This window comes from Natator depressus, chromosome 1 (assembly GCF_965152275.1).
Source record: "Natator depressus isolate rNatDep1 chromosome 1, rNatDep2.hap1, whole genome shotgun sequence".
Taxonomy (NCBI): domain Eukaryota; kingdom Metazoa; phylum Chordata; order Testudines; family Cheloniidae; genus Natator; species Natator depressus.
The window spans coordinates 36,807,519-36,819,577 of record NC_134234.1 but is presented as its reverse complement, the minus strand read 5'-3'; the positions used below and the strand labels follow the sequence as shown (position 1 = coordinate 36,819,577).

The window sequence follows — 12,059 nt, the reverse complement described above, 5'->3', positions numbered from 1 at the left end:
GGTATGGTACAAACACAGAGTGATAGTTCTTGCCCCCAAGAACCTGGAATCTACACAGATAAGACAGGCAATGGGTGGAAAGAGAAACATGGCCGCCTCACAAAGGCCCCTTGAGTTTGACCAGCGTGCCCTTGCGGAGTGGTTTCCATACACAGTAGGTGCATGGGAGGCTTGTTGTGAAGTCATTGTTCCCTTTTTAGCTCAAGCCCAGGGTGTAAAGATATGGGGGTGAGCACAACTCCATATCTCCTGATAGAAGCAAAGGGAGAGTTCCCCTTCTCCTCCCTGGTTTGGGCAAGCTGTGCTCCCCTCTCCTCTTTGACTGGTGCGATGAGAGTTCCCCTCACTCCCTCCCCCAAACCAGCTCTCCTCACGTCTTCTCACCATTGCCTGTGCCAGGGACTATCAAATCTCCATAAGTTAACAATGGGGAAAGATCTGCTCAAAGAAATAATTCTGTCGGTTATGTTCCAAAGAACCAGAACTTGTTTCATTGTACACGTCCAGGTCACCAATGTTATTGATACCTGCAGGAATCAGGGTGACTGAAAAATATCAGTTATCAGCAGTGCTGTAGTTTTGTCAAGGCAAGTTTGGAGAAAAAGCTGTCCTGTTTAGTATGATGATCGCCATGTCAGAGTCACAGAAACTGAGAACTTCCAACAACTACAGGCACTGGTTTGTACCCAAAGTGTTTCCATTCTTAGTAAAAAGAAAAGGAGTACTTGCGGCACCTCAGAGACTAACAAATTTATTTGAGCATAAGCTTTTGTGAGCTTCAGCTCACTTCATCGGACGCATTCAGTGGAGTGTAACCCCCAAGGAGATTACCTAGATTCCTGGGGCTCTGTCTGCCAGCCGCTCAGGGAGAGGCATGCTGTCCCTGGTAGGGAGGGGGAGCCAAGGCAGAGTCAGAGTCTGCCTGGGAGTGAGATGCCCTTCCCAGGAAACTCAGGAAAGGGGAGAAGTCTTTTTTTGAGACAGTCTGGAGCCAGCCAGGGCAAGGGCAAGACTGGCTGTGTGGGGAGCTGGTGAGTCCCAGGCCTGCATGCAGGGTTCCCCCTGAGAACTGGCCTCTAGGGACCTGAAAGCAAGATCCCTCAGCTGGGCTTTTCCTTCTCCACTGATGACTCCCAGTTTGTAGAGTTTTACTAGGAAACTTCCCCAGCCAGGCTGAGTTAGCTCTCCAGCTCCCTAGGGGAGACTGGTTACCACATGGTCAGCTCCGCTCTAGCTGCTAGTCCAGGGCTGCTGCCTGCTGTAAACGAGTCTGGACGCTGGGGTAGCAGACTACAGTTTGGATTTTAGTACAGTTGTGTAATCTGCACCTTGAACCCTGCACCACTTTGTGGTGAGGGGAAATCCTGGGACCAGAAGCAGCCTGATTCCTGCCTGAAGAGGATCCCTGCCAGCAGAGATGAGCCCCTCAGCAGTGACCGAGTCCAGAGTCATCTCTGAACCTGAGGATCATTCATGGAGTTTGTGAGTGCACCATCTTTTAGTCAGTCAGTCAGGGAAATTGTTTTGGGGACTCCCTACTCCCTGAACTGTGTCCTCAAGCCAGGGAGTAAGGGTTTGGGGATTTTATAACCTGCTGCATATTAAACCTGTGGAGGGACTTACCACCTCCTCCCACTTGTGAGTCCTTTGGGCTGTACTGAACCCAGTCAGCCACACCGCTAAACCACTGCAGAGACGATATCGGGGTCATAGGTCACCAAGGGCCCCAACAAAGTACGCGTACCAACAGGACACTAATTTTACATTTGCTACATCAGGTCCTGTGACTGGGGAAAGTCACTGGTATTATCAGCATGGGCACCAGTGACCCTAAGAATCGTGTTTTACCCTGTTATATTTGTCTTCTGTTAAATACATACAATGTATTCAACACAGTAATTATATTAGTGCTATTTCCTGGGGGTCTCCAACTATCAAGTAAGTGGGGGTTACCATATGGTTAGAATTTTCCTCCCAAGCTGCCTTGGCGACCCTGCCAGGAAGGGGCAAAAGGGGTGGAGGCACCGCCAAATAAAATCATAGGGAAAAATAAAGAAGATACACTCTGCTGAGTGAGTGGCAGGATCCAGACCTGTCCATCAAAACCTGTAAGCAGATTGGCATTAAAGAAGGTAACTGGGTGGAGAGGGGGCACTACATTAGCATGTACCAGTCCTCCTTGTTGGCACTGTGATCATAAAGGAATGTTGACATAGAAGTTGCCACACTACAGATGGATATACTCTCATGACCTGAAACACTGTAGAGGAGGGTGAGAAGCAGATCCCATATTTTTTCTTTTTCCATCATATTTGCATGCTATTGTTTATGCAAGTAACGGATACCAAGGCCACTTAGTCAATGCAAAGACTTCCATTAACGTCTATGTATTTTGGAAATGGCCCATAAAGCAACCTGTTCCTGGTTCATGCAGGGCAGCATCATGAACACAGAATGACCTGGAACCTATTTGCGTTCTTTTCCTTCTCTAAATTGAATGACTTCAGACACGTACTACTGGCTGCAATTAGAGACTTGTTTATATGTATTATGTAAGAGGTAAAAGGTATCACCTAGTGCAGTTCCTTTTTATTTAGGTTTAAATTTCACAAGCATGCTATGTTTTCCCCAGTTGATGTCTTCTTTCCCCAAACACCTCCATAAAAGCATTAATGGTGGATGAACAATGAATTAATGAAGAGCCAGCACGATCCAAGGGATTGTGGTCTGGGCTACGAGCCAGGAGTTCCTGAGTTCTAATCCTGGCTCTAGCATGGATTTGCTCTGCAGCCTTGGGCAAATCACTTAATCTCTGCACCTCAGTCTCACCAGCTATAGCTGATGGATAATTACAATTACCTACCTCACAGGGCTATTGTGAGGATAAACCAACAACAGTAGATTCATAGATATTAAGGTCAGAAGGGACCATTATGATCATCTAGTCTGACCTCCTGCACAATGCAGGCCACAGAATCCTCACCCACCCACTCCTGCAATAAACCTCTCACCTATGTCTGAGCTATTGAAGTCCTCAAATCATGGTTTAAAGACTTCAAGAAGCAGAGAATCCTCCAGCAAGTGACCTGTGTCCCATGCTATAGAGGAAGGCGAAAAACCTCCAGGGCCTCTTCTAATCTGCCCTGGAGGAAAATTCCTTCCCGACCCCATATATGGCGATCAGCTGAACCCTGAGCATAGGGCAAGATTCACCAGCCAGATACCCAGGAAAGAATTCTCTATAGTAACTCAGATCCCACTTTGTAAGTATTGTAGCACCGGGGGGGAGAGGAGGGGGCGCATAGGTATAAGACTTCAAGTGCTATTCATTTTGGGTGCAGAACCATGATTCCAGCACTCCTGTACCTGCTAGGCCCCCTCCAAGTCAGTCCTACTCCTCCAAGCACCTCTAACATGTCACAATTTCCCTCTCTTCATACATCAAGTCTGCAAACCATCTTTTGAACCTCTCAGCTCCTTCTCATCACCTCCCTACCCCACGGGCTTTCTTCTCAGACCCTCATCAACCTACAACTCTCAGGGTTACCCTCACCAGCATCAGTTATCCCCACTCTCCATCTTATTTCACCTAAATCCAATCATCCGCCTTCCTTTTATTCACTCCCCATTTTGGATCTCCTCAAATCATCTGGTTTCTTTCCCAGGACCTAGCAAGCCCCTTTCACACCCGCCCCCCTGGATTAGGACTCTCCTTCCTTCCATAAACTCCTGAAAATATCCTTCTCTCCCTGGGCTTGTGGTCTTATTATGATTTATACCAGGCGTGGGCAAACTTTTTGGCCCGAGGGCCACATCTGGGAATAGAAATTGTGTGGCGGGCCATGAATGCTCACAAAATTGGGTTGGGTGCTGGAAGGGGTGAGGGTTCTGGTTGGGGCCAGAAATGAGGAGTTCAGGGCGTGAGAGGGGGCTCCGGGGGGGGGGGGGGGTGAGGGCTCCAGCTGGGGGTGTGGCTAGGGATGCTCGGAGGGTGGGAGGGGGATCAGGGCTGGGACAAGGGGTTGGGGTGCAGGGAGAGGCTGAGGAGTGCAGGCTCCGGATAGTGCTTACCTCAAGCAGCTCCCAGAAGCAGCAGTATGTCCCTTCTCCGGCTCCTACACAGAGGCATGGCCAGGCGGTTCTCCACGCTGCCCCATCTGCAGGCACTGCCGCAACAGCTCCCATTGGCGGAGGTTTCTGGCCAATGGGAACTGGGGGGGCAGCACTTGGGGTGGGGGCAGTGTGCAGAGCAGAGCCCCCGGCTGCCCCTAAGCGTAGGAGCTGGAGAGGGGCCATGCTGCTGCTTCCAGGAGCCGCGTGGAGCGGCCCTCAACCCTGCTCCCTGGCTCGAGTGCCAGAGTGGGGCAAGCCCCAGACCCTGCTCCCCAGAGAGAGCTTGAGGGCCAGATTAAAATGGCTGGCGGGCCAGATCTGGCCACCAGACCGTAGTTTGCCCACCCCTGATCTATACCATCAAGCAACAAAGACTACCGAGGAGCATAAGACAAAGCTTCTTCTCAATGAGGCTTAGCAGACATTCATGAATGGTACAGAGACCAACTCTCCCAATGACCCAGTGGGCATTTAGAACCAGTAGGACTTGATCTCCAGCCAGCCCAGATTTTTCTTTTCGCATCTTTGTGCTAGTGCTGCAAGTGGTCCATGGAGCAAATAAAGATCTCCTGTGTCTGGTCTTGTGCATCTTATACCTCCTCTATATAATAAAACAGAATCATTGCCAATAATGATTGCAGCTGGACCAGTGCTGATCACAGTTCAGCTCTGAGTGCAAACCTACTCTGAGCAGATTTAGAATACAAGGTGCTTAATTTGCCAGCAGCCACCTGGAACCTTGTGTACCTTACTGCTCCCACTACGGAGCTACACTGCAGCTGGCAACAGTGGGAATTTTAAAAGAAAAGACAGCTAGTGCAGCACAGCCTTGAAGTGCCATAGCTGAAGTATGGTTTAGCATTCTGGCTGTGTTAGCAGTACTAGTCTCATCAGGTTATGATTCTGTGGCAAGGACAAGAGATCTTTTGTCATTTAACAAAATTCTTTGCTACATAGAACTAAGGACAGTATCTATCTACTGAAACTTTGTGCAACACCTGTCCTGTGGGCTCTGACTCACAAAGGGTTAAGAGGCACTTTCTACACAGCTACATGATAACTCGATATACAGACCTATTCCCTGAAATGCAACAAAGCTAGCAGGAAATTTAAACGTGTTTTGTGGGAAATCTGTAGCATTCATTCATATTCAACTGTTTCCTGAAGTTTTTTCTACAGATGGCCATTTGTCTTAATGTGAAATATAACATCTCTGAAAAACAATGCCTAGCAGTTTCAGGCAAGAATCTAGATAGGCAATAAATAATCTATTCCAAAAGATGAAGTTGAAAACCACACTTAACATTTCTAGCAACAGTGTTCACCAAAATAATACACCAACTTTAAAAACTAAGACATCTGGATTCTTCATGCTTGGCTTAGAAATGTGACTATCCCAAAGATAATTTTAAAGGTAACCACAGAAAGATGCTATTGTCTACTGTATCACTGCTCCTAAGATCTAATTTATTTATCACCATGTAACAGGATGAAAAGCACGCAATACATCCTCCCAGAAATTACTACACGTAGGCATCAGTACTCAATTAAGCAAGACGAGCAGCACATGCACATTGAACCATTTCAACTATTCATGGCTGGACAAGTACACAAAATAGTTCTTTCACTGTGTAACCAGATGTTTGTAACAGGAGATGACAATAAACCAGCAGCAGTGCACCTGGAAAATATATGTCGTAGAGAAAGGAAATTTAACTTTATTTCCTTTATTTTATTTCTATGTTACTTCAGTTTTCCGCTCTCCAAAACGGTATCCCCAATTTAAAAGTGATCGCTGGGTTTACAACCACAAAAGCATGGAAATAAATAATTTCTCTCAAGCATCTTCTAAAATGGCTCCTTTGTTTCAAATGCCTTTGTCACCAGAACTGTTTGTTATCTGAATGTTGAGCTGCTGGGACTCGGACAGTAACAGTACTTCTCATCAATTATTGAATACACTGTGGCCTCTTTCCTCTAATACTTTTTTTTAAAAAGGCAGGAGGGGTCAAGGAAAAGGATAGAGGTTGGTGGGGGATATAAACCTGAAGATTACAATTATGTTGATTCCAGAGCAAACTTTAGAATGAAGACTGTAATATCTTGGGGGTTTGCATGAGATAAGCACCCCAAGGGGCCTGATTCTGATCTCATAGCAGTATAATTCCATTGACTTCAGTGGAGTTATGCACAATGGTGCAATGGAGATCAAATCCGGCCTCAGGTGTTTCTCTCTGCTTTCCACCATATTGGCAACTCCACTTGTATTAGGATGGTTGTCAAACCATCTGCATGACACAAACACTGCAGAGCTGCAGAGCAAGGCACCTGGATATCTGCCCAGAATTTGCTATAGCCCCCTCAGTGCTTTAGGATTTTTTGTTTGTGTGCTTAAGTCCAAGAAGCGACCTAATTTCTCTACCACATAAAATCCAACTGAAATCCCAAAGTCCAAAATGTAAAGGGACAAACTTTAACTCCAAAGATTTTAATGACAGTTACTCAACTAAATTCCAAAAGAAAAGGAGACTTTTCATGCCAGTTCTAAAGGATTATGAATGTGTGTCACTGGGCTAGACACGGTCACTATACAAATGTAGAGCATTCTGCCAAGGATAAAAATAAAACCCTCTTTTCTCCAGCACTTACCTTCGCTGGCTACTCCCTCTCCTGACAATGACCTGGGAAAGGATACGGCCGTGAGTAGCTGTCCTGGCACGAAGACAGCCTGGAACTACAGTAACCAGAGTCATCGGATAATCATAAGCTCAAAGAAATTGCTCCACACACTAGTGTTTACAGCCCTGCCACAAGCCTTCAGCGATCACCGCAGCATCCCCCCGTTCCCGGCCCACGGAGCAGGCAGGGAAGCCGCTGCCCATCTGGCTGCGATGCGGATGGCACCGGGGTGCTGGCGGGCGAGACCCCCCCGCACCCTCTGCACCCCAGGAGCTCGCGCCTCTCCAGGATCCGATACACCGTCGCTAGGCGACCTGCACGGGGCTTGCTGCTGCTGAGCCCAGCCCCAGCCACTGAGAGCAAAGGGCGAGAGGCGGCTGCTACCGGGCTACAGGATACACAATGCACCACGCCCGGGAGGCTGCACAACCATAACCGGGGAGAAATGCAAAATGCGCGGGGGTGGGGGAGGGGGTACACACTGTTGCTGGGTCTGTCTGGCAGGGCACCCTGCTGCCAGGCTCCGTCCAGGGCAGCGCGGCCGCGTGCAGGGGGAGGGGGGATTTGCAAGGCGCCCGTGCGGCTCCCTCACCTCTCTCCTGCCCGCGGCGGGTGCTAGGGTCCCATAGCGCCGCGGAGCCGCCGCCGCTCGCCAGCCTCCCCCCCTCGGCAGCTGCCGCAATGAGCCGCTAGTTCGGCTGCCCCGGGAACAGGCTGCACGGAGGCGCTGCCGGAATGTGGGTCAGCAGCAGCCTGGGCGCGGGGCGGGGCCGGGGCCGCACGCGCGCTGGCGGGGCGGGCGCAGGAGCCGCGGGCGGGGAACGCGGTGCGGCTGCCACCTACTGGCGAGGGCGGAGGCGGCGGGGCTGAGAAAGGGGGTCAAGCGCCTGCGGCTCCTGCGTGCCCTGGGGCAGGCGGGGCACTGCCCGGGGCCCCTGCGTGCGCTGGGGAACGCCTGCCATAGCACCTCCCCCCAACAGAAAAGATAGAAACTGACATGCCTTGAGGGAGAGGTTTTGCCTGGCTGACATTAGCCCTTGACATAGCCCCAGCGCTCTGCAGACATTAAGGGATCAGGGCTGCAAGATGAGACCGTTCTGGCCCTCATCCACCAAATCATTTAAGCACCTCCCTAACACTGAAATTAATGGGCCTGCTTGAAGTTAATCATGTGCACAGGTGCTTTGCTGGATGGAGGGCAGGGTGCTCAGCACCTTAAAAGATTGAGGCCTGAGCGAGGGTCTGATTTTATGGGCACGGTTTTGCACTGGAGATAAACTGCATACACTGTTCTGTGCCCACTGTCAGTCCATGCTTTTTTTCCCTGGCAATGTGTTGCATACACAGTTTCTTGTAGGCACTGAACTGCAACCTCATCAAAAATATGATAAAAATACTACATCCAAAAATAATTCTTTGAGTAGTGGACTACAGCAGTCTTAATTGCATTAGTCATACTTACTGCATGCAGGCACTAGAAATGTGCTGGTGTACTTTGTACTGTATATGACTTTTTGGTTCCCTTTTCCCTGTGCTCCTACTGAGTGACACTTATACTTAGCCAAGTGTAAGGGTACTGTTGCTCCCTTACTAACATTCAGTGGGGGTGTTTTGGTTGGCTAGCTCCCAGTAGTAAAAGGAGAAGGGTCTATGGGAAACGAGGACCCTGAGGTTGGTAGTCCCCAGGAACAATGGGGAGAGGCCAATGCTCCAGGTCAGCCTGAATGACAGGGCGGGCAAGCTAATCAGAGAGTCAGGAGGCCCCGTCCTCCAGGTGAGCTGGAATTGTCTGGGTCAGACAGAGTGGGGTTGAGGTACGGAGAAAGGAGGGGCGCAAGCTGAGCTGGGGAGCAGAGCTGTGCCAGATCCAGAGAGAGCAGACCCTATCCTGGGAGCAGAGCTGCAGCCCCAAAGCCAGAGGCACAGCCCAGAATGAGCAGACTTGCCCTGGGAGGAGAGCTGCAGCAACCAGAGCCAGAGGGGCCAGAAAAGCAGCCCAGGAAGCAGGTCAGTGCTGGGAGCAGAGTCGCAGAAGCAGCCTGCAGAGCAGACCTGTCCTGGGAGCAGAGCTGTAGCAACCAGAGGCAGAGAGGCCAAAAAAGCAGCCCAGGGAGCTGGAGGCAGAGCAGCAGCAGTGCTGAGACAGAGTGGTGGAGCTGGGGCTGGAGCAGTCCAGAGCTGGGTGCGGTGAGCAGCTGGAGAGAGCGAGGGGGACCCTGGGCAGCGGGCCCAGCACAGGGAGACGCCTCAGCCAAGAGGCTCTGCAGGCCAGGCTTGGATCGTAACCCCGACAGGGCGGGGGCGACACTGGGAAGAAGGGTCCTGCCACTTAGAGCCTGAGAGCGTGAGGCCACCACTAGAGCAAGTGTCCAACCCACAGCATCCCTGCAGCACAGCCAGGGCCTGAGAAGAAGGCCTGGGACTTACAAGGAACAGACTGTGAACTGCCCTGACATTCCAGAGACACTGTTTGTGATGTTTCCTGCCACAGAGCGGGTTGATGTGTTTCCTTTAACCTTTCCCATTTTTCCTTATTCTTTTTAAAATTAATTGTTGATTAAATAACTTGCATTTGCTTTAAGTTGTATGTAATGGTCAGTGGGTCAGAGAAGTGCCCAGTGCAGAGAGAGTATCCCGGAATGGGGACACCCTAGCCCCTGTTCTAGGTGACCACAGCAGGGTTGGAATCCTGGCCTCTGCCTTGTTGGGGTTACGAGGACTCTGCCAGACAGGAGAGTGGAAGGGGAGTCCTCAAAGGCAGGGAGGCCACCGGGTAAAGGAAGTGGGAGCAAAGACTCAGATCCTTTCACTAGCCCACTTCACTGGGGTAGTGCAGAAGCCAGGAAAGTTCCCCACAATAGCGGGACTATTCCCCCGCTTACACAAGGCAACCCTCTAACAGGTATCCCCAAGTGCCCTTCTCAGGAAGGGTCAGAAGGTTCTCTGCTCTTCAAGGACCTAGCACAGGGACTGAACCTTAAAAACAATCGAAGGTCACAGTTCTGCATTGTGATCTATGCAGGCATTCTGCTGTTCCCAGGCAGAGCCCCATTGATTTAAATGGGGCTTCAAGTGGGTGCAGCAGTCTGCTCGGTTAGGATCGATTTGCTCTAAATAGAAATGAGGATAGAGGAAAAAGAGGATTAAAGCAAAAGAAATGGGCTGCATAGGATATCTAGTCCTGCAGCTGGCAAAAAATAAACTGATGTTGGTACAATTCAAGTCATTACAGCATTTATAAAGACCAAATAACTTCTAGCCAGCCTGTCCCTTTCTTCTATGTCCCCTTTATTGGCTAACCTGCCAGTGAGATGCCCCTGCACACTAGCTAAACTGTCATCTGCTGCTTTCCCCTGTCTCCCACCACCATGCATATCAAGTGTCTTGGATCCCTCCCCCTCACCCCACCCCTATGGTAGCCTGTGATCCTTTTGATCTTCAAAGTGTCAACCTGTTCAACATAATCCCAGGCATTCAAGCAAAGATATTTACATAGGTGTCCCCTTCAAGGGAAGATCACAATTGTTTCTTTCATGAAATGTCCACAGAATGCTTTAAAGTCTCTCACTATTATGATAATTGCCATTGGGTAAACAGATCTAGATTCCAGCTTTTCCTCCAGTTACATAGATTTCTCCAGCTATTTCTCTGAAGCTGTATGCATGCAGACTTTCAGCCCACACTGGTATCCATCCACTGTCCAATTGCTTGTCTGGTGTTGGAGGAAGTCCCTGAGGAGGCTAATTAACCTCTTTTCAAATGTTTCCCATCCCTGACCAAAGATGTGACCTCGAAAATAGCTCATTGCCTGCCTGTTAAAGAGACCAGGCTTATATTTCTTTTAATTCCATTTTTACCAGTTATTTTTTCTCTATATCAAATATTATGTCCACAAATCTTTGCTAAAAATGTTGAGGTTGCAAAATCAGGCACTCAGTAGTTAGGAAATGCCAGAATTAAGGCTGCATGTGCAACTTTAATTCAGCTCCCTTGTGTGTATACATTATGACACAATCACATACTGTGTTTTTTCCACAGGAGTCCTGCTCTCAGTTCTCATACCTCATCCCCAGCAGCTGGGAGAAGCAATTGCAGGGAAAGCCCTGTTCAGCCTTGTGCAGGCCTAGGCTGGACTCTGGAGAATAATCAGTACAGATGAACACTTTGGGGAATTTAGCTGCCAAACTCTAACAAATCTTTACTGACCATGTACAAACTGGGATATTTCAGAGGCCTATAACTTGGTCAAATTTGAATGAGTCCTCATAGAGAGAGCAACAAGCACATCCCTGACACCAGAGCAACACTCCTGACCCCTTCCTGAAATGTCAAGCCCTTGTTCTAAAGCATGGATGTGCTAGAGCTTCTCACGAAAATGATGGTAAGTTTTTTGGGGTTTTTTTTTTAACATGGGCAAAACAGTGTAGTGTTAACCCTGAGTGGCTAACCAAAAATTTGGGGGGGTTGTAGGTGTTCCAGTTGGGAATAGAAATTTACAGTGGAGTCTTGTGTTTTCTTTGATGCAATCGTGTTTTTTATGAGCAACATACAGTCCTTTTTCTGTGAACACACAGGGAATCAAGTAGCAGGATACAAACAGTTCCCTTGTTTGTGGTTCCAAGCCTGCCTTTCCAGTCAACAATCTGTACCGGAAAAGCATTTTCTGTTAGCTTTATCTCACGGCTACATCATTGTGTTTCCATGCTGTATCTGCTTGGCTTTTTCGCTCTGCTGTTTTGCTTCTGTCTGCCTCTGCTTGTGTATTCTGTCTCTGTCCCACCCAGACACACTCACATACGCAAAGATTGTGGTGCTCTCTCCTCAAAGTTCGAATTATTGGATGGTCTTGCACTTGCCCTTGTTTTGGGTGGGGCTTTTTAGCTATTTTTCATCTATTGTAAATGACGGGTGGAGGTCAAAATAGTTTAGAAGAGGTTTAACCCAATCAATTTAACAGTATTTTTCCCTAATGTTATTCTCAGATACATTCCTTTGTTTTAACTGAAATTAAAACAAAAAACCTTAGCCTGAGGCAGACACCTGGCACGGAGAATTTCAGCCCAAATGGTTTAAGTTTGGCAAAGTGATAAGCAACTGAAAACAGATTCGTACCATGGGAAGTGTTGGCCACCTTAAAAATAGATGGTGCTTCCAGGCCCTCCTATAATGAATCATTCACAGATTAAAATCAATAGGCCTGATCAGGGCCGTCCTTACCCATATGCAAAGTACGCAGATGCGCAGGGCACCAGGAAATTTGGGGCACC

General features: G+C 48.8%; 1 protein-coding gene across 9 annotated transcripts in view; it reads right to left on the bottom strand.

Annotated features, from left to right (window-relative positions):
- The window catches only part of ELMOD1 (ELMO domain containing 1), a 64,817-nt gene extending 57,265 nt beyond the window's left edge, over window positions 1-7,552 (bottom strand). For 7 of the 9 annotated variants that reach the window (XM_074957457.1, XM_074957467.1, XM_074957418.1 and 4 more), the window contains exons 1-2: window positions 7,385-7,552; window positions 6,763-6,847 (exon numbers count right to left, since the gene is read on the bottom strand). The gene's annotated coding sequence lies outside the window, so the exon portion shown is untranslated. The remainder of the gene's footprint in view (window positions 1-6,762; window positions 6,848-7,384) is intronic. The other 2 variants (XM_074957429.1, XM_074957448.1) reach the window with 1 other exon arrangement.
- Window positions 7,553-12,059: the final 4,507 nt, after the last annotated feature.